At 40.9% G+C, this 22002-nt stretch overlaps 2 long non-coding RNA genes across 5 annotated transcripts in view; one reads left to right on the top strand and one right to left on the bottom strand.

Moving 5' to 3' along the window:
- LOC119864665 overlaps nt 1-22002 on the top strand; it is a 46852-nt gene that overhangs the window by 7695 nt on the left and 17155 nt on the right. For 2 of the 4 annotated variants that reach the window (XR_005374779.1, XR_005374780.1), the window contains exon 2: nt 17667-17744. The exons of 1 other annotated variant lie outside the window; for it this stretch is intronic. This is a non-coding gene — a long non-coding RNA (uncharacterized LOC119864665). Of the gene's footprint in view, nt 1-7405; nt 7486-17666; nt 17745-22002 lie in introns of those variants that run through there. One more of the 4 variants, XR_005374781.1, reaches the window with a different exon arrangement.
- LOC111091282 overlaps nt 390-22002 on the bottom strand; it is a 48201-nt gene continuing 26588 nt past the window's right edge. Inside the window, exons 2-3 of the long non-coding RNA XR_005374783.1 lie at nt 12834-12931; nt 390-4585 (exon numbers count right to left, since the gene is read on the bottom strand). This is a non-coding gene — a long non-coding RNA (uncharacterized LOC111091282). The remainder of the gene's footprint in view (nt 4586-12833; nt 12932-22002) is intronic.

Raw genomic sequence — 22002 nt, 5'->3', positions numbered from 1 at the left:
ACAAGCAGAAAAACAATAATGAAATAACTACCACTTACTGGGTGTTTATGAGACTCAAAGCACAATGTTTAGTGCTCTGCCTTTGTGGTCATATTTAATACTCACAACAACCTCTGAAGCTGGTAATGTCATCACATCTCCATTTTGGTTTTTTTTTTTAATTTTTTTTTTTAATTTTTATTTATTTATGATAGTCACACACACACAGAGAGAGAGAGAGGCAGAGACACAGGCAGAGGGAGGAGCAGGCTCCATGGACCGGGAGCCCGATGTGGGATTCGATCCTGGGTCTCCAGGATCGCGCCCTGGGCCAAAGGCAGGCGCTAAACCGCTGCGCCACCCAGGGATCCCAACATCTCCATTTTGCATATGAGGAAACTGATTTAGAAGGTCAACTCTTCTGCCCAAAGGTATCCAGCTATTGAAAAGGATAGGCTTAGGATCCAAATCCACTTGTATCTGATTCCAGAGCCTGGCCCCACTTTGCTAATCCTTAGCAGAGACTTATTATTATATGTCACCAGACAGAGGAGATTTTAAAACCCAGGCCTCAAAATGTCACGACAATTCTGTGAATTTTACCTCCATGCAACTTCTAGACTTTCTAATCTGCCTTAGTTCAGGTCTGCCCATTCTTACCTGGTGCACTGAAGTAGGCTCCTAGCTGCTCACTCTATTTCCTAATTTATTCTCCAAGGCTACTGGGAAAGCGACCTTTCAGGGAGAAACAAGTATCGTGCACCCCCTTGCTCATAAATCTTCGGTGGTTCTTATATGTAGCTCTCACAATGGCTTGGACGGTGCTTTAGGGACAATGAGCCTCCATGGGACACCTAGTGAATGGCTCAGCATTTTCCAAACTATCCCCTCCACCCCCTTACCAGATGGAGTTTCTGAAATTAAGTATCCAAGGTCACAGCTATACATCCAGCAATGTTAAATACTAGAAAGTGCCTTCTTTAGAATCTGAAAGGTTAAGCTCTGTCTTTATTAGCTCCACAACCTTGGAAGAGTCCTTCTTTTTCTTCATGCATCCCTCTTATCTGGTCAGTGTGAAGTTAGAGGTCGCATATACGTCTGAGGTATATAGCATTCTAATATTATTGATAAAGATTGTGAGAACATTCCATCGGTCATTTACACCTTAGTAACTTGATAGAGCTCGACCATTTTCCCTGTGACAGGAAGGTGGGAGCAGGGTATTGAGGGAAGAAAAGTTTTCGTGGGCAAGATAAAGGAGGAGCCCCACCTGGTAGAAGGCTGGTGGTGATAAGTTGCCCCTGTTGGGGGCCCTGGCATCCTAGAGGTGTCTGTGGGAGGACAGAAGCTCCTACAAGAGGAAAGAATACATAACAAGAAAGTCCACAAACACTTTATTGACTTCATCATTCTGCTTAGGGTGAACCTGGGATCCACGTTGAGCTGTTGTGGGCCTGGGAGAAGCAGAAACACATGGGGGGTAAGTGGTGGATACAGCTACCATAGTTTCTGGTGCAAACCATCCTTGCCGAAAACATTTTGATCCTGGGGCCTTTGGGGAAATTTTTCAGGTACTTATTTCTGAGAAACAAGTCATCCTCAAACAGCAATGATTTATTTCTCCCAATGTGTGTGTGGGGGGGTGGCAGCCAATGTGGTTCTTTTGCTGGTCTTGCCTGAGGTTGCTCATGTAGCTGCAGTTATGTGACAGATTGGGGCTGAAAGTTCCAGAGAACTTCATTTAAATGGTGGGCGGTTGGTGCCAGCTGTTAATGGGCAGCGTGTCTCAGCTCTCCATTACATGCACCACCCGCCAGCCCATGCTCCAACAGGCTAGATGGGGCTTCTCCACAGCATGGAGGTCTCAGGATTCTAAGACAGTGGGAACTGAAGCCACGGTCTCCTATGGCCAGGGCTCAGAGCTCATACATCACTTCCACCACTTTTGATTGGTCAAAAGACGTCACCAGACTAGCACAGATTGTGGGGTGGTAGGAAGGAATGCAATATCCTATTGCAGAGATGCATGCATAGGGGCCATTATTGTATCAATCTATGACAGGGGGTATTCCTTCACACAGGCCCTATTTCCAGAAAGTTCTGTCCCCATCAGCCTAAGGGTTTTACCGTATTTGGCTTTTTGGAATCAACAGGATATTTAATGGCCTTTAGTCAATGTGGTTAGTTAATGACCAAACAAGGGGCAAAGCCAAAGCATAAATTTTGTACTAGAGTTTTCACGGTCTTTGGATTGACTTCTGTCACCTTCCCACTCTTTCGCCTCCTGAAAAGCATTTGGGCTGTATATGGTATATGTGTAGGATGTTGACCTAACGTCATCCAAATACATCCTATTTTTCAATTAGGAAAAAGCAAATTATTTTGACACTTTAATATTGGCTTTACCACCTTTAGGAAGAGGTTCTAATTCTAAAGATGTTCTATCATCATAATATAAGGCAGTGATCCATGGGCCCAGGCTTGGAGTAGCATCAAATTTAATGTGTAAGGCATTCTAATCTGAACTTGCATCTCTTGAGGGACATTGGAAAAGATTCGATTCCTAAGCCAAAGTACCATGTCCTCTCAGTTGCTAACTCTCTCATACCTTGAAGTTGCCCACATTCTTTCCCTGCTGCTCCATATTCTCTTCAGACTCTCTTCGATGTTCCCAAATGGTAGGCCCCACTCTTCTCTTCTTGCTCTTTCCTTTGCCACATGAGTTTTTCCCCCTCTAGAACTCTAGAAGTGGCTCTTAAGGCTTTCTGAAATAAATTCTTTTTCTGAGTCCTTCATCCCCCTGATTAGCTAATGTAACCAATGACATTTGGGTCCATAAATTTTTGTTGTTGTTGTAGGAGATGTCCTGTGTATTACAGGACATTTAGCAGCATTCTTGGTCTCCATCTACTAGATGCCAGTAACATTTCCCCCCAGGTGTGACAACCAAAAATGTCTTAGGACATTGCCAAATGTTCCCTGGGTGGCCAAACCAATCCCAGCTGAGAACCACTGGATTATCTCAATCTGTCTATTAAAGGCCCTAGGAGACTGAGGAGGAGAGATAAATGCTTTACCTGGGCAGTGGCCAATGCCAGTTTTCCATAGTGTGAAGGAAAGAGAAATAAACTGAAAATATATTTATTAGTTAATAATTTACATCTGTTATAGTACCATAATCCAGCAGTATGGTTAGGAAAGAAAAATGACTCAAATATGAGTTAAAGTATATGCCCTCAGCTCTAGCCTAAGATGAGCATGAGAAGCTAATGAAAAGTTACCAGCTGGTACCATGAAACAATCAGGGACCATTGGGTTCAGGTATGAGATCTGCCACTTGTCATGAAATTCCACAGATCTGGGCTGGACAATGACCTTGAGTATTTGGAAAGGCTCTTTAGGTGTTTCTGATGTGCCCTTCTGGTTAAGAACCTCATACTAAAGGCTCAATAAATGGAGGTGGCTATGATGGAGACCACATTAGTTAGAATGGAAGATGAGGGGCTTGAGATATCAGGTGGATCACTGTTTAGCTCTATGACCTTGACACTGGCATTTTGCCTTCTAGAACTCATTTTTCTTATTTTCCAAACAAGGGGTTTGGTCAAATCTGTGCCACTTGAAGTGTGGTTCAGGAGTACCTGGGATGTTGATCAAAATGCAGATATCTGGGCTCTGATTCACATTTAATAAGTTGGTATCTCTCAAAGTGGGAATCCAGAGATCTACATTTTAAAAACACATCCTAAATTTTTCCTACACAAAAGCAGTAACCATTTAAAGATTATTTCCAGGTATCAGATTCTATTCTATTCTAGCTTTTTTTGATATCATAATACCTACCCATGACATGAGTTTTGTTTTTATTGTACCCATTTTACAGATGAAGAAACTGAGGCTCACATCAAGTGACTTCCTCAAGGTCTCAGGAGTAAATGTTGGGGGACCAGTTTCCAATCCAAGTAGTGTGGCTGCAGAACCCCAACCTCTAACCCTTGTACACTCTGCCTTTCTTTTGAATACTGATCTTTGAGAGCCTCTGGACTTTTAACAATTACAAGGGCTCCTGACACCTTGCAAATTTTAAGTCTAATTAAAGTTCTTCAGAACAATTTGCCTCTGTTGTCAGCCATGATGGCTTCACGAAAGGACAGCTTTGGTGGGGGGGTGGGGAGAAGGGAGAAAGGAAGAGGAGAGGTCACTAAAATAAACATGAGAAGAACTTGGCTTCCCAACATGAGCAGTTTTTCTTATTAAGCACCTTTCTCCAGACCATCGTGTGGCTAATTCATTGCCATATTTCATTACAGAAACTAACTGAAAGATTCTAAATAAGTACTTTTCCGTCAGAGGTTGCAGTTAATTTCAACTTCAATACTTAGTGATGTTTCTGACTTCATGCTGATTGATGATGAAATGCCAAGGAGTCACATGGAGACGGCTTTTCCTCTCCATCCTCTCGTTTTCTTTCTCAGATAGACTGTGTAAAACAGCCTTGCTGGAGAGTCTGGGAGATGCATTTGTTTTGATTTTCTTCATTAATGTTTTATCCATTCAGGATAAATCACGGAGAACGCACACCAGGCTGGACATTTGCAAGCAGATTCTGCAAAATCAAGTCAAATTCAGGAATAATCTGGTTATACCAATTCATCATGTCTAGCATTACTGACCATATTCAGACAATGTAATTCCTATTACACCTGCTTTTAGAAAAAAAAAATCTAGTCAGTAACCCTAAATTAAATTAACATTTTTAGTGTATATAATTTGTAGTTCGGAATGAGCTATAATTATCATTTAGGGAAAACCATATGGAAAGCATTACCAGCCTTCACTAAGTCTCGGGTTTTAACAGTGATCCATGACTCAAAATGCTTTATCCAAACAGGTTGTAAATTGTGAGACAAGCAAGATGCCTTTCAGTCATTTTTATATTAATTCCAAATGAAGAATTCATTGTCTTTTCAAATTATAATAAATTGGAGAGCAATTTCCCACTAAACAAATCAAGGAAATTGAAAAATTGCTTCTCTGGGAGCTGTTTTCTACATACATTTTTAAAAAGCACTCTCTCTCTTTTTAAGACGTGCTTCTATTATTCTTGATGTGTATACTAATAGACATCTGCATTGCCAAAACAATTTTCTTCCTCTTCTTTAAAGTGGAAGGTGAACTCTGAAAAATGTTTAATGTTCAATGTAATTTCATTCTAGGGGGGATCTGGAGCCTGCAATGAGAGCTCACATTTAAGAACCTCAATGAATACTTAGATTAGCTTCCAAAGCTACCTCCCTTCTCTCTCAAAGATGCACTTCACTTCCTGGGGAATCACAGGACTGTTTGTATCATGGTGAGGCCACAGATTCACCAAAGTTGTGCTTTGTGGGCACTCAGGCATCCTCAAAATTCTTGAGATTGCTAAATTAAGCTGAGATTTTAAATGATATACATAATAATCCCATAAAATAGGGAGGAAATGGTAACAAACAAGGACAATATTGAAAACCAAAATGAAGAGAAACCCAAGCCAAGAAACAGTGTTATTGCATAGAAGATAACTAAAAGCAAACAAAACAAGTTTTAAAAATAATATTTACTTTGCCTTTTGAAAAAATCTGACCTCCTTGCCACCTCCTCATGTAGAAATATGGGAAGATTCTTTGAAGAAGAGAAGAGGGGCCTATTTGTGTATTGATATTTCATAACCAATTCAGCTAAATATTTTGATTTACTTCTGCAACTGACTTGATCTCTGGGTAAGGTTATCTGGACCCAAGACTCTCTGTGCCAAGCCTATTTTTATGGTTATTGACACTATGGAAATTTCTGACTTCAATGTGCATGTTTTTGAAAATGAGTCAGGAGCTTTCCATACTACATGCAGCTTTTCTGAAGAGACTGGGTGGCAACCTCTAGAACCAAAACATCTTTGGTTGGAAGAGGAGTTTGTCCAGTGAGCCATATGTGGTCAGAGGAGTTACTGAATTTTGAGGGTCTTTTCTGAAGGTGCCATGAAGGGTTTCTCTGAAGGGTGACCTGTTGGCAGGACTTGGTCTTGGGTTGGTCTTTGGATGTGGGGATATTTTAACCTGATGGTTAAAAATCAAGTGACAAATCAAGTGACAGACATGACATCAAACTGTCAGTTGAATGCCTGTTGTCTCCCATGAAATTGTCCTGTTTTTGTGGCATGAAGACAGTCTTATGGAGAAGGGTAATTTTTGTATGGAAAATAAGTAACTGTCACCATGTGATAGATATTCCTTATGGCTTCATCATTCCAACAAATCCTCCCAATTTGTGTCAATACAAATACAAACACAAACACAGACTTTTAGAATTAATAATGAGAGTTACCAATATACCAATGACAACTAAGTCCAAAGCCAAGATACAGACTATCTTGGAGATCAGTTGTAGGACAACGCTGGTTCCAAAGCTCCATTCCAGATGGGAACCAAAGAGGGTTGGCTTTAGCCAAGCACTGATATGGCATGATGTTAGCAGACTCTTGCCAGCAGGATTCCATATAATTTGGACAAAGAACATGAGAAAGTTCATTATAGATCTTTACCAAGGATAGGGAAGAGGACATCCTGTTATTTGTCTCTTTTTCTTCTTTACTCCTTCCCTCCCATGCTTCTTTTCTTTTTCCTCTTTTATAGATTAAGCATGGTTTTGACATAGTAAAAGTTTAGAAGCACTGAAAAAATGTTTAATATTTTCCCCTTGATGATTCTCAGAGTAGTAATCCACAGAATTGTGAACGAAGTCCAAAGATTTCATTGCATTTCTTTTATGTCTCTATATAAAGTGCCTGTCACAGCAAGTATTAGAAATATGTTTGCCATTATTATAACAATTACTGTGAGGAATAAGTGAGATAATGCATATAAATCCTTCAGCAGAATGGCTGCCACATAATATGTGCTCAATAAATGGTATAGGCTGGAGATATACATTCTTATAAATCACATAATAAAAGATATAAATTTACTTTTATTATATTATTGTCTTTGCTTCTCAAACTTCTGTTTGACCTCTAAAACCCCAGCTTGAGTTTAGCCTTCTGTATCACCCTCAAACAGAACTAATTATTCTTTCTTCTTCTTCTTCTTCTTCTTCTTCTTCTTCTTCTTCTTCTTCTTCTTCTTCTTCTTCTTTCTTAGAGAAAGAAAGAGAGCACAGAAGAGCAGGGGTGCAGGTGGTGAGAGGCAGAGGAAGAAGGGGAGAGAATCCTCTCTTGAGGGCTCTATCTCACGACCCTGAGATCATGACCTGAACCGTAAAAAAGAGTCAGATGCTTAACCAACTCAGCCACTGAAGCAAACTAATTATTCTATCTTCTACGGCACATGGGTACTTATATAAGCACTTATTATATTGTATTATAATGAGCTCTTCACTGGTGTCCACTCTGATAGGTCCTGAGATCCTGGAAGCAAGGATTCTGCTGTATTCAGCATTGGACTTCCTACAGCACAGGGTAGAGTCTGGCCATGTGTAAGTTGCTCTAGAGACTTCTGTTAAATTGAACAAAACCACTAGGCTAGAGACAAAGGGAATGCTCCCATCTTCGTGCCCAAATGAAGATGGGAATGTGAAGAATGTTTTTCTTTGAAAAAAGGGAATCTCAGGGGCTTATTTGAAAACAGGCTGAATGCTTAGAGAAATGAGTGCCAAAAGCAACGTATAAGCAGCTCAGGCCTGGTGCAGCCCCAGTGCTAGAGAGTATCCCAATCTCCGTCTTTGAGCAGCTGCAAAACAGATGGGAATGAGTGTGGCTCAGTCACGCTGCCACTGGATTGGGGAAAAAAGGGCCAGGCTCAAAAGGAAAAGAATGTTCTCTCCCACGTGTTCGTTTGAAAATAAAATTTTCTTTCAAGATCACCGCCACCATACCAACATAACTTGATGTGAGTTTTGGTGCTTCAAGCAGGCAAGAAAGAGTCTAAAAAGCACTGAAAACGATCTTACATGCCCCTCATGGCAGTTGTGAGGCTGACATGTGAGCCATCTTGCCTAAAGATGTCCTTTCATCTTCCCCAAGGCCTTGCATTTCTTCAGCCCACAGAGTGACGTGATTTGGACAAACGTAGTCAGAGTGGCGGGAAGGATCCGAGCAGAGAGCTTTGGTCCAGAAAATGTCCATTTATGGGGCTGAGTCTGCAAAAAAGTGCAATAGTTTGGCCCTGAACCAATGCCACACAAGCAAAATTCTGAGCAGCTGTGTGTGAGTGCCCCCCCCACCTCCAATGCCCCCTAGGCTGAGAGATTGGCCTTCATCTCTACTGCCTGACTACAGGAGAATTCGCCAAGTTAGCTGGCTCTTCTTAACCACATCATCATAAGCCCTATCCCCAGTCCACGAAACAAAGTCTAGCTTTTCTCCTCTGGTTAATGAACTGAGTGTCGCATCCATTCAACATCAACTGGGCTGTGAACCAGAATGGTGCAAGGTGAAGTGATACACAAAGTTGAAGAAGCAGTTGTCTTGAAGGAACTCCCAATCTTGTTGGTGACAAGGATTGTAAACATGTGGTTAGAACACCATTTAATAGAAGTCTCCACAGAAAAATATGTTCAAATAATTACCAACAGTGACACAAGAAGAGTAATTCTATTAAACTCCCTCGGTGGATTGGTAAGATGAGAATCTTTGGTTTCCTGGGGGGCACTGGTGGAGGTTCGTACCAAGTATGGATTCTAGAAGAGGAATCGGATGTAAGAGTAGAGGCCATTGTGCTATAAACTGTTTAAACAGCGATCAATTACACGATAGGTCTTAGGGAAGTAGCTTGTTTGCATTGAACTTTTCCTCATGAAACTGGGTGGGTGGTTTGTAGGATTTTAATGGCATTTGTCTAGCACTACCATAGTCTTAATTTATTCCAGGTATTAGGCTTTTGCACACATGGTTCCAATCCAGAAATTTCTTTCTGTATGATAACCATGTGCCTGAAGTTCCTATTCCTTGTGTAGTTCAGCAGAAAGTACATTTAAGCTCGGCATTCCATTTCCACACATTCTGGATAGCCGTTTATTTGTTCCAACCCCTTGAAGGTGCTCCAGGCTCTGTAAAGGATCTATATTCATTAAGGAGCTGGTGGTCAGGGCAGAGGAAACTCAAGACAGTTGAGAGGAAGAATGTATTGTCTTAACCTCCAAACATGAACTCACAAGGGGAGAGGATAGAAAGGAGGATAGAAAATGATCCATAGGCAGAAGAGTTCAGGAGCCTTGTCTAACCTCTGGAGTGGTCTCCAAGTTTGTAAGATTGTAGATTCATGTGGGCCCCAAGAGGTTCTGATTTGTGTCCTTCAGAGTCTTTACACTGAAGCATCTTTCAGGACAACTCTATCGATGAGCAATAAGGATCATCTCTTACAGAAATATATCGATATATTATGAGGGTCCCATGTCTTTGTTTTGTTTCTCCATCTTACCAAAAATTCTGTCTCCTTACCAGGGCCATAGATAGGTGGGTAGGAGAAAGTGGGACAGCTGGAAAGAAAAAGAAAGGCAAGACGAGGAGAGAGGCAGAGGAAATAAGAGCAGGTGAATGGGTGAGGAATGAGATTGGAAGTGGTGAGAAAGGAGAAACAATCCAAAATTGCCACAAATGTATTCCAGGGGAAACTTCTAGGTAGATAGACTTTGGGGCAGGGTGGGGAGGGGAGAGGAGGCTGTTACTCTTTAAGAATAAAACTAAAAATGAAGACAGGATGGCTCAGCAGTTGAGCATCTGCCTTCGGCTCAGGTTGTGATCCCGGAGTCCCGGGATCAAGTCCCACATCGGTCTCCCCACAGGGAGCCTGCTTCTCCCTCTGCCTATGTCTCTGCCTCTCTCTGTGTGTCTCTCATGAATAATTAAAATCTTTTAAAAAATAAAAAATAAAAATGAAAACAATAATTATTCTGACAATTAAAAATTACTGCAATTCATAGATAAAACGAGACTTTCTATTCATAGCAGAGTGGCAAATTTCTTCTGCAAAGGGTAGGTAGCAAATATTCATGGCTTGGTGGTCCTGTGGTCTCTGTCACGGCTACTCAACTCTGAGGTCACATCTCAAAAGCAGCCACAAATGATGCATAAATGAATGAATATGGTCGGATTTGGGCCTCCAATAGTAATAACTGCTTTCAATACATCTTTTGAAGATTTTATTTACTTATTTTAGAGAAACAGAGAGACTGGAAAGAGTACACAAGTTGGGGGATGGGCAGAGGGAGAGGGATAGTCATCTCAAGTGACTCCTCCAGACTTGGAGCTCATGACCTGAGCTGAAATCAAGAGTTGGACGCTGGGCAGCCCAGGGGGCTCAGCGGTTTAGTGCCGCCTTCAGCCCAGGGTGTGATCCTGGAGTCCCAGGATCGAGTCCCACATCCGGCTCCCTGCATGGAGCCTGCTTCTCCCTCTGCCTGTGTCTCTGCCTCTCTCTCTCTCTCTCTCTGTGTCTCTCATGGATAAATAAAATTTTTAAAAATCTTAAAAAAAAAAAAGAGTTGGATGCTTAACCGACTGGGCCACCCAGGTGCCCCTCAATATATCTTTGATTCAAATCAGAAATGTGGGGCACCTTCATGGCTCAGTGGTTGAGCATCTGCCTTTGGCTCAGGGCGTGATCCTGGGTCCTGAGATCAAGTCCCACATCGGGCTCCTGGTGAGAAGCCTGCTTCTCCCTCTGCCTGTGTCTCTGCCTCTCTCTCTGTGTCTCTCATGAATAAATAAATAAAATCTTTAAAAAAAAAAAAAAAGAGAAGAAGAAATGTGTCCTGGGACCCATTTCATCATTTTCCCAAGGTTGATAGGCCATAGTTATGTGGTAAGTCAGGAAACTTCATGTTTTGTGTTTGAGATGATTGGGGCATGATTTGGGGCATGATTTGGGGCATGATTCTTTTTCCCAACTTCTCACTCGTTACATTAATTTGGATCTTGTATATTTTTAAAGAAGGGAGGTAGCTTTGTGCCACAAGAGAATAAGAGATCGATAGATTTTTGGTGCCATCTTTTTGGAGGCTCAAAGTAAAGATACTGTGAGCACATGGATGGTCTTTTTCCAGAAACACAGCTAAGAACTTGACAGAAATTATATATAATTTTCCCAGAAGTTGTATGATCTAATTTCCATCCTTACAAGAATAGCTCATACTATAGCTTTTCATGATCTCCCTTAGAAATCCTAACCTTCAAAGAACACTTGTTTTGTACTTCTGTCCTTGTGTATGTCCTTGAGCTCTGTGAAATTGTGGGTCAGGCACCGAGTTACAGAACCTACTTTGCCAAAGGATAAAATAAAGAGTGAGAAAGTTGAGACAATTTCCCCTTAGAGAGTTCCAGAAAAATAGGGTCCTGAGCATATTCCAAGCCATCCAGGCACCAACTCCCCAGTCTTTACTTTTCCCTTAGCGCCAAGGTTGAAATAGAATGACTTGGATGTCAGATAGGTTACATTAAAATCACCATGTTGCAAAGAAAATCCCTAAAGGGTAAGAATATTTCCAAGCTCTAGCCAATGGTCTATTGATTTAAAACAGTAATAGATAAAGCAAAATTCCTGCACAAGAAAAGGATCTGACAAGGCCCTTGGAGGTCATTTCAATAGGATTTCTGGGCCCTGGCAAGTGTAAAGGTTCCCAGCGTATCAACAGAGACATTTCAAAGAAGGATTTTATTTTAGTTACAGCAATGACTCACTGTGAGAACAAGGACAATAGCAGCCCAAGAACCTGACAGTTATCAGAGCAAGGAAGGGACATTTGACAAACGGAACCCTTTCTTGATAATCTCAACAATGTAATCTGCCAATGTGTGTGCAACTCCACCTCAGAGGCTGTGGGCCAAGTGTAGGGGCTGCCCAGAGGACGTGCTGGCCTCAGAATATCTGGAGGTCATACACTTTTTTTTTTCTTTCCCACCAGCTTTGTGCCTCTAAAGATGAGCTGGGAAATTGCTTTCTTTCCAAATTACATTTTGAAAACCTTACTTAATCTTCAGCAATAGTAACAAATGTTGAGAAATCAACCTGTATTGTTGGAAAATGTTGAAATTTGTTCAGATTCTCCCACAAGCCCTTTGCCTTATCAGCTGTTGAAAATTTTTCTTTTCTTCCAGCCTTGTTCATGTTTTTCCAAGCAGAGTTTATATGAATGGAAGTGCACAAAGCCTAAGAGTTCGGCTAGATGAATTTTTAATAAAGCTGAACACAAAATTAGCCAGGATCAAGATAAAAAAAATATTACTAGCATCCTTGAAAACACCTATTGGACACCCCCCCCCCCCCCCACACACACACCTGTACCAACCAGTCTTCTAAACAGAGATTGCTTTGTAGCAGAGGCTCAGTTGAGGGTGATCCTTGTCTGCCAGGGCATTTGCCAATGCCTGGAGACATTGCTGGCTGTCACAGAAGGGGAGTCGGTACCGCTGGCATCTAGGGAGCCCACGGATGCTGCTAAACACCAGACAACGCACAGCCCCTGATCACAGAGGGTTAAGTGGTCCCAAATCTCACTAATGCCAAGGCTGAGAAAGCCTCCTTCACAAAGAGCACCAGTCAGGATGTTTTCCTTTGGGTCTGGCTTCTCTCATGCATTGTGATTTCTGTGAAGTTCATCCCCATTGTTTCATGTATGGAAACTGTACTCATTCTCACTGCTGCGAGCATTCCTTTACTTGATTTTTAGAAAGTTTTTCTTCTCTTTTCAGATTTTAACTCGAAGATGTTTTTCAAAATATACAGGTCTTTTTCAAAATTTCAAATCTTGATTCTATGACTTGTGCTTTAGACACCTTAAAAATTGCATTGCTGGTTTATTGTGACAAAAATTACTATATTACTCACTTGTGTGTTTGGACGCATATCTGGTTTGTTTGTTCTTTTGCCTCTTCGTTCATTCAGTAACCAATAAGTAGCCATTTCCTGCCAAGCTCTTGCAGGTGCTGGAGGATGTAGAGATAAATAAGGAACTTACTTTCTGGCACTTTTCTTGGGTACCAACAAAAGCACACTCAACTGTTAGGGTCGGGGGTGAAAGTGATGTCACACTTGGGAGTGAGACTGGGTTGGGTACAGTAAATATGCAAAAAGGATGCCACCATTTTACCTTCTCACTTATTGTCTGGGTTTGCTTTTATACTTTTATACTGCTTCCTCCAACATCTTTTCATCATGATCTTACAAACAACCTGAAAACTGCTGAAAAGCCAGCACTTTGGGAATATGTGCTTAGGGGGAAGCAACTGCTTCCAACAATTTATCTTCTACCCACTGCCATCTACTTCAGAGTTCCTACAATGGATGTTACCTAATTGGCAAGGTAATACATTCATTTGGGACCTCAGTCACTAAAAGCTAGAGAGGATTCCAAGTTAACCTATTTCCATGTAAATTTTATACCAGTTCCTAAAGCAAGTTGCAATGCAGTGATGTCCTAGACCAGGGTTTTTCAATCTTAGCATTATTGACATTTTGGGCCATTAAATCCTCTGTTGTGGGGTACTGTTATATGCACTGTTGGATGTTTTGCAACATCCCTGACCTCTACTCTCTAGATGTCAAAAATACCACCCTTGCTCTCCATTGGTGGCAACCATAATTGTCTCCACACATTGCCTCATGTCCCCAGGATGGGTGGGGCAAAATCATCCCCAGCTGAGAACTACTGTCCTAATGTACAAGATGCATTTCTTTACCAAGCAAAAATTTCCAGTGCTTTATTAATAAACAGCCCAGCTTAATAAAATTATTGAGATTTGAATGCAGCAGAGGGGTTATCTTGGATATTCATTTTGTTTAAGAAAGTGGATTTAGGAACTGGAATAAACATAGCAACCAATGAAATGATCATTTGGAGATCAGACTCAAAACAGCTATGGCCCGCTTCCACGGTTCTGTTTTCCTACGTAGAGCTTTGGAATGTTTAAAGGTCAGCTTTGGAAGATAAACCTTTCAGTTCATAGCCTCTGTTTTGGCTTGGACCTAGGTTTAGTCTGGGATGTCTGCGACGCTGAGATCTGAGGACATTTCCTTTTGCTTAACTTTTTGGTAGACAGTGTTTCTATTCTGCTTCAATGTTCCATCCCAGGATCATGGTTTTCAACACTGAGGTTCCTGAACATCCTAACATTGGAGGAAAATCAGCCTTTGGTAGATAGGGAAGGAAAGAGCTAAAATTCGTTCAACACTTACTCTCTTCCTGACACTGTGCTAATCATCCTATACACTTTTTTCTTGAATCCTCATAGCAATCTTAGGGGTAAATATTATGATGCACATTATTCCTAATGAGGGAATTGAGGTCAAACAATTTGTTTAAGGCAAAATAGCTGACTTGTGGTCGAGCTGGGGTTTGAACCCAAAGGTGATGGATTCGAGAAAGCTGCAGATTCTTTGTCACACTGCTCCTCAGTTCATTTCCTCTGACCTTGAACCTTGGCTGGCTCTGTGACTGGTTTTGATCAACAAGAAAGAAGCAGTTCTTTTTTTAAAATATATTTTATTTAAATTCAATTTGCCAACATATAGTATAACACTCAGTGCTCATCCCATCAAGTGCCCTCCTCTGTGCCTGTCACCCAGTTACCCCATCCCCCCACCCACCTCCCCTTCTGCAACCCTTTGTTTGTTTCCCAGAGTTAGGAGTCTCTCATGATTTGTTCCTTTCTCTAATTCCCCCCCCCCTCAGTTTCCCTCCTTTCCCTTATAGTACCTTTCACCATTTCTTTCTTTCTTTTTTTTTTTTTTTTTGGTACCTTTCACCATTTCTTATATTCCACATATGAGCGAAACCATATGATAATTGTCTTTCTCTGATTGACTTATTTCACTCAGCATGGTACTAGAATGAGGCAGTTCTTTTTTTTTTAATTTATTTTTTATTGGTGTTCAATTTACTTCATCTTTCTTTTTTTTTTTAATTTATTTTTTATTGGGAGTGAGGCAGTTCTTAAGAGATCTGTGGTCTCCACTTTTCTTTCTCTTGGACTATTCCCTTACACTTATGCAGCAAGATGCCATGTAAGTGGTTTGATTATCCTAAGGCTTCCTTACTCTGAAGAAGCCCAAGTTAACTGATGTGGAGAGAAAGCTAACCATGAGGAGAAGCAGAAGGTACCAGAAATGTGAATGAAGCCTTCTCAGACCTTCCAGCCTGATGCAGTTTAGAGCTCAATGAATGACCTCACCTGATGCCATGCAGGGCAATAGCTTCATCCTTTAGCTTCATCCTGCCAAGCACTGCTCACATTCCTCACACACAAAATTGCGAGGAAATAAATTGGTTGCTGTTTTAAGCCACTAAGTTCTGGGGTTGTTGGTTATACAACAATGGATAAGTAAAACACTAGGTTTGCTGACCTGCAACCCCAGGTAGTTTATAGGAAGGCTAGAGGATAGAGGTCAGGGGAACTAAACAGCGGTTTCTCCAGGCCCTTGGGTTTCATGGGTGAGAGTGGATGAAGCTCTGCTCCCAGTTCACAAACTCTGGGATTCCAAATGTTCAAGAAGCCTTGCAAAGCCTGTATTTTTGACAAGTTTTCTTTAAGGCTTTTCTTATAGATCTCTCCAGAATCCCTAGATTGCATTAATAATCTAATACAGTGGATTCTCTAGCTGGACAGTTAAAGCAATATTTCCCAAACTAAGGAAAAGATGTTTTATGAATATAGTTAAACAACTAAGAGTTATGTAATTATTTTATGGTTACCTTCCACTTATAGCAAGTGATGTTGCCTTCCATATGCCAATGATAGAAGTGTTAAGACAACTTTAAGTTTAAAAAAGTGAATTAATTAAAAAAAAAAACCCATGGAGTAAGTAATAGTACCATTAGTATGGAAACAAGGCTACAATATAGTGAAGGTGGCGGATCAATAATTCAAGCTTGGGGAATATCCAACAACACAAAGAAAGAAAAATGCCATTGTAACAGTCATCTTTCTCATTCTTTCTTTTTGACCTGGTTATTCACTCCTGGGGCTGGCATATCTCACAAGGGGACTACTCTTGGTATATGAATCATTACTCATCATGGGCAGCAATACTGACACTATTGAATTTGACTCAAGACAAATTCCAGAGGGAGAAGTAGCATACAAGGACAAAGGGGTGGGGGTGGGGGGGTGGGGGGAGACAGAGTGTGGAATATTTGAAGTTGGGAAGTGATGTATTTAGATAGGAGTATTATGTTTCATTTGGAAAGCCTGAACAATAATTAACGTGACAGGTTTTGGCTACAAGGGTAGTAGGGGAAAACATGGAAAAGCACTGAGCCAGAAGTCAACTAGCAGGCTCTAGACATGTGGGCATGGCCAATGCTTCTGACTAGGTCTGGTTTGTAGACACCACTGCGAAACCTGGCTTTTGCCACCACTCTTGGGCAATCTTACCCTGGATACTACAATTGCTAACCTGCAATTGGATGGTGATTCATGCTCTTTGCATTTACAGTAACACAAGCATAGAAATAAATCTGCACATATATGCAGATTCACAAGAGTGACTCTTATGGGTAGGAATTAGTGAGACTTTCAATTCTTAATGTTTGCATTTTTACAATAACATGTATTACATGTCTAAACAAAAAATTTTTTAAGTTGAATAATAAAGAAAAATTAGAGTATGTGTATAAATATATATATACACACACACATCTTATAGCTTCCATTTCTCCATAGAACCGTGACTAACACAACAATTGATATATGTAAAAAACAAACAAACAAATGCTAAATTCCTTACTGCATTTGCCCCCACAACAAGACTCCAAGTTATGCAGGATAAGCAATATTCTTTTTCCTGAGTGAGGAAGCTGAGACATACAAAAGCTAACTGCCCCCTCCCCTGACAAAGAGGTTATTCATAATGCAGTGGGGCAAGTATCCTCCTGCCACCATTTCTTGTTCCTGCAGAGCTTGTAACATAGCATCACAGGCACCTCACCCTTTTGCTCGTTAATATCTAACTGCAGATATCTCTGGGATCACTGGATGTATTATGAAATGGACTTGACATAGAAGACTCCTGCGCAAGCTACTGAGGTCTTTTTACCTCGGATATACAAGTGTGCCATGCCACCCCCACCCCCATGTCTTCTCTTGCATAGAACCTGACTCCTGGTGGTTCTTCACACAATATCTACACATTATACTGAACTCTCCAACATGCTGCTAACTGGTTATGCTCTAAGACCTCTAGAAAAGCTGACAGCTTAAGAGAAAGAATGAGAACACAGACAAATTTTGTGTTTTATACATGTACACACACACACACATACATATATAATTTTCAATTGATTTGCTTGCATAATAGGGGTAATGGGGAAATCATAGTCTTTCAGTGTAAAGGCTTCTATTTCTAACTGCTACTGAACCTTTTGTCTTAGGAACGTACTGTTCTCCTTTGGTATTTGGGTTGGTGTAGAACAATTTATGTTGTGCAAAGAAATCATAAGTAGGCACTATCCTATTCCTCAGCCTGACACATGCCTCTGGTTTTCTGGAACATTCAATCCAGTTCTGTTTCCTTCCTCTGTCCTTACCCCTCACTTCAAGACCAAACAGAGCCTGGGTTAAGGCTTTTGGTGATCGGATAAGGAAAGACCATTATTTTAGATTGATATGGGTTTTACTTGAGTTCGCATCTACTTTAAGACATTTGTCCTCCTTTATCTTTCAGATCTAAAGGTCATTTCACAGGTTGCAAACATCATTGCACAATGACTCTATTTGAAATTCAGAAGATAGTGGAGTCAAGGTAAAGACTATTTCCTGCAAAACATATTATGCCTATAAGATTGAAAGAGATAGAGTGATCTAGGTAAATGGCATAGCTAGAGAGTGGCAGATTGATGTTGGATATTCTATATCCAAGGCTTTCCCTTTAGTACCAATCATGTCTTTCTAATCAAGCACATTTTTTTGTATAGAACACCTTTTATGTGCATAACACAGTAATGAAAAAACCACACACAGTTCCTGCTCTTATAGAGCTTATATTCTACTGTGGTATCTTTCTTTCTTTTAAGGATTGTAATTGTTTATTTGAAGAGAAAGCATGAGAGAGGGACGCACAAGCAGAAGGGAGGGGTAGAGGGAGAAGCAGACTCCCTGCAGGGAGCCGCTGTGCAACTCCATCCCAGCACCCTGAGCCGAAGGCAGATGCAGAATCCAGTGAGCCAATCAGGTGTCCTCTTTTTTTTAATTAAAGATTTTATTTATTTGAGAGACAGAGAGCACAAGCAGGTAGGGGAGAGCCAGAGGAAGAAGCAAACTCCTCACTGAATAGGGACCCCCTAGGACCCTGGGATCACAACCAGAGCTGAAGGCAGATGCTTAACTGACCCAGGCACCGCCTGGGGTTATCTTTCTGAAGCAAGTTGTATAAGTGGTTCCCAACCAGGGTTAATTGTGGCCCCTCAGAGGATATTTGGAATGTGTGGAGATACTTTTATTGTCCTAACCAAAAAGGGGAAATGCTACTGTCATCCAGTAGGTAGAAGCCAGGGAGGGATGTTGCTAAATCTCCTACAATCCACTGGACAGCCCTGTCAACAAAGAATTACCAATCCCAAATGTCAATAGTGCTAGTATTGAGAAACCTTGGCTTGGATCAACTATTTTCTTCAATATAGATATAAAGAATAGAATTTAAAATTTATCTTAAATAAGGAGCCCCAGATACTCATGATGGAGGTCCTATCATGCAGAAACTTTTTTGGTGAATTGGAGCAGGAACATGAAGGGATTTTTCCAAAAGATAAATATCAAAAATATGAATTCAGTAAAAGTGAGGGAGGACTCATTCAGGTACACACAATATTGTGTTGCTAATAGCGACATGCTACATGTGCATCTCTGAATTTCCCAATAATCCAATCACAAGGAAAATGAGAACCACACATTCAAATAACTAACGGTCCACTCTTGCCATGAAATTGGAACACTGCCATCTCATAGTCTGTGAACTATTTAATTTAAAAGTCTAATTTCTACAGAAGCAAGGAATCATTGTAGATAAAAATGATGTCTTAGTAAGATGGTGGGATGGCTGAGTCTACAGTTTTCTCTTCCTAGGGAAGAGAGAAAGGTGGAAATGAAGTTACTGTCCTGAGCCTTGCAACCGTCACCCCACCACCCCAAGCTATCTAGTTACACAAGGGTGGCATAGATTGCCAAGGCTTAGTGCAATAGTTTTCTCAGGCCAGGACAGATACACGGATGGTTCAACTACCTTTGCCCTCTTTTTGACTGTAACATGTCCAGCTTTTTCTTAAACACAAGTTTTGGGATGCTAATAGCTCCTATAGAAGGAATGAGCAGGAAGTTAAGTAACATTAAGCGAATCAGTAGCTGGGAATAGACATTAACATTATGCTTACATTCATAAACATATATGACCTTGGACAAGCTATTTTCTCTCTTTGATCTTTAATCTCCTTGTATGTAAAATAAGAAGGATGGATTAGATGATTTATGAAATCCTATGACTCACATATTGACAGAATAAATTATGCTTATTGTGAGTAAGAGGTGTTCAGGATGATCCCTTCTCTTCATTCTCTTGCTCTTTCTCTGTCTCTTCTGCTTAGTTTTAAAGACAAAGTGTTTAATAAAATGAACAGGATGTTACTTGTCTCTGTAAAAAGCAGACTGACACTAGGCTACATGAGCTCTTAACTTTAGGTCAAGTACTAAATTTCAAACCAATAAAAATATGTCAAGACAAAAGCTGAGAGTTAATACAAGGCCAGAGGTCATACTCCTACCTTATTTGCTCTGCTCATGGTCAAGTTTGCTCTAAATGAGAACTTTTAAAATTGCATTAAGAGTGCCATGCAACCCCCTTATTATAACTGGAAAGTCATCTGAAGCCCCTCTAAGTGGAACCTTCTTCTTCCTAACAGGGGTAGAGTTGTAGTTAAGTATGGAGGTACACTCAGGTTCTATCTAGAGTCTTTATTTTCAGTTGGGTGTTTGTATTGTGCACTTTTGGCTGGGTTGATCCCATTGGTTTGTGAGGGTGTGTGTGCTGGGCATAAGCCTCAAATCAAAACCAGCAACTTCCGTTCATAGACTTTTTCAATCTGCATGGTTTTTCTGAAAATATTCAGTTCTCCAACTCAACTCAAGTGATCAAGAGATTCCAAAAAATGACACCAAATCCAAGAAGAGTGGTACCATCACTATTTCTCTGCTGAAGATGACTGCAGGGCTCTTCTTTGGCATTGAGCAATGTTTTTGTCAGGACTGACTTCCCTTGGCCCTGACAGTCTCCCACCAACTTTAGTGAAGGAGGTAACCTGTAGGAGATGCTGGATATTCAGGGCATATTAGCTGATTTTCAGAGCCCTTTTTCTCACATCCACACTCTGGTCTGGGGAGTTCCCTAAAAAAGTCCTGACAGCAGAACAAAGCATATTGTCTGTCTAGATAGTGCTTCTAGCAGTCTCTAGACTAAATCACGAAGGAGTCAATTCTCATTGCAGGAATGCACAAGGAAAACAGACCTTCCCTTACCCAGGGCAGGAACAAAATAGGCAATTTATCACCCAGCAATAAGCCCCAGGTTAGTAAATTCCAGTTCTTATTTTATGGCCCTCAAAGAACCAGGTCAAGCAAACTCTATGCCCCCAAGTAACCCTGAAACCAGGTGGTTCCAGCTCTTTAGGCTCCTTTCCCAAAAATCTGTACAGCAGCTTCCTGGAGCTGGCTGGAAGGAGTTGATACTATTGGAATTTGGCCTGGGTTTGTAAATCTTTAGCTAATAGGGGCCTAATGCAATGCTCCTTTTAAAAATTGGAAAGATAATGAATGTTACTTCAAATTACCCTGGGGTTTGCAACCTTTGTGATTTCCTGCTCTCCCCATGGAAGACATTCTTTTTTCTCACCATCTGCGGCACCTCTGTAGGTGAGCTGTACAATGTGCCATGCCTTAAAAAAAAATGTCTTATTGTTTGAGTCTCTCATAGTTGTCTTTCAACATGCTGATTTTCTCTGGCTACACTTTTGGAAACTGGCAGCCTTAGGGAGGATTTTGTGACCAGTATTATGATTTTGCTGTGAGCTTGCCCATCCTCTTCTGATTCCGGTAGAGTCAGTCCTGTTGGGTCTTGATGCTTATTCTCTTTTCTGTTTACTCCACAGGGGATTTCATCACTGTGCCTCAGGAAATGGACTGCATACAATTTTCTGTATATATGATAGGACTCAGTCTCAAAGTATATTCCAAGTATTGGGCAATCTCTCTTCAGTCTCCTTCCAAATGGTACTTCCATGCCATTTTTTTTTTTTTTTACCTGCTTTCAATGGCAGGTTTTGCCTCACTTGCATATCAAAGAAGCTGATGTTGGATTTTTTTTTTTTTTTTTTTTTAAAGCTCTAGATTGAGGATGATGTAGTTTGAGGGCTGGAAAGTGACTTTCTGGGGAGGCTTCTTTCTTTCTTCAGGACCTCCTTTGGTTTGGTTCCATCATTTAGAATCTGGAGTTGTGTCTAGTTGGAGAAGGATCCACTGTAATTTAATGACTAGACTTATTACAGATTTGGTAGAGTGAGTATCCCAGGATGGCTCTTGGATCATACCCATCTAACTCAGGTATTCACAAGAGCTGGTCTCTTTTTCCACTCAAGCTTTTCTAGTGTGATTAAGGACAGTTCTAACTGTAGATCAGAGCACCTAGAGATGGCAGTTTTCCTATTACTCAAAGGAACAGAACAGAGAGGTCTTTTCATCATTAATCAACATCAAATGTTGGGAAGTCCCAATTAGTATTTCTGGGCCCAGTGAAACTAAGTCTGGGCTAATTTCAAACCCCAAGGGATCTTGCAGCAAGGCTGCTCGGCCATCTGAAATCCTTTCTGGGAGCACAAAGAAAGCTCTCAGATGAGTCCAGTCTCCATTTCTGGAGCATCTGTGGTCGTTAGGATTGATTGTGTAGACATGGCTCACAGTCCCAACTTTCTTTTCTTTTCTTTTCTTTTCTTTTCTTTTCTTTTCTTTTCTTTTCTATT

This window comes from Canis lupus, chromosome 20, assembly GCF_011100685.1.
Source record: "Canis lupus familiaris isolate Mischka breed German Shepherd chromosome 20, alternate assembly UU_Cfam_GSD_1.0, whole genome shotgun sequence".
Taxonomy (NCBI): domain Eukaryota; kingdom Metazoa; phylum Chordata; class Mammalia; order Carnivora; family Canidae; genus Canis; species Canis lupus.
This window is presented reverse-complemented; position numbering and strand designations above follow the sequence as displayed.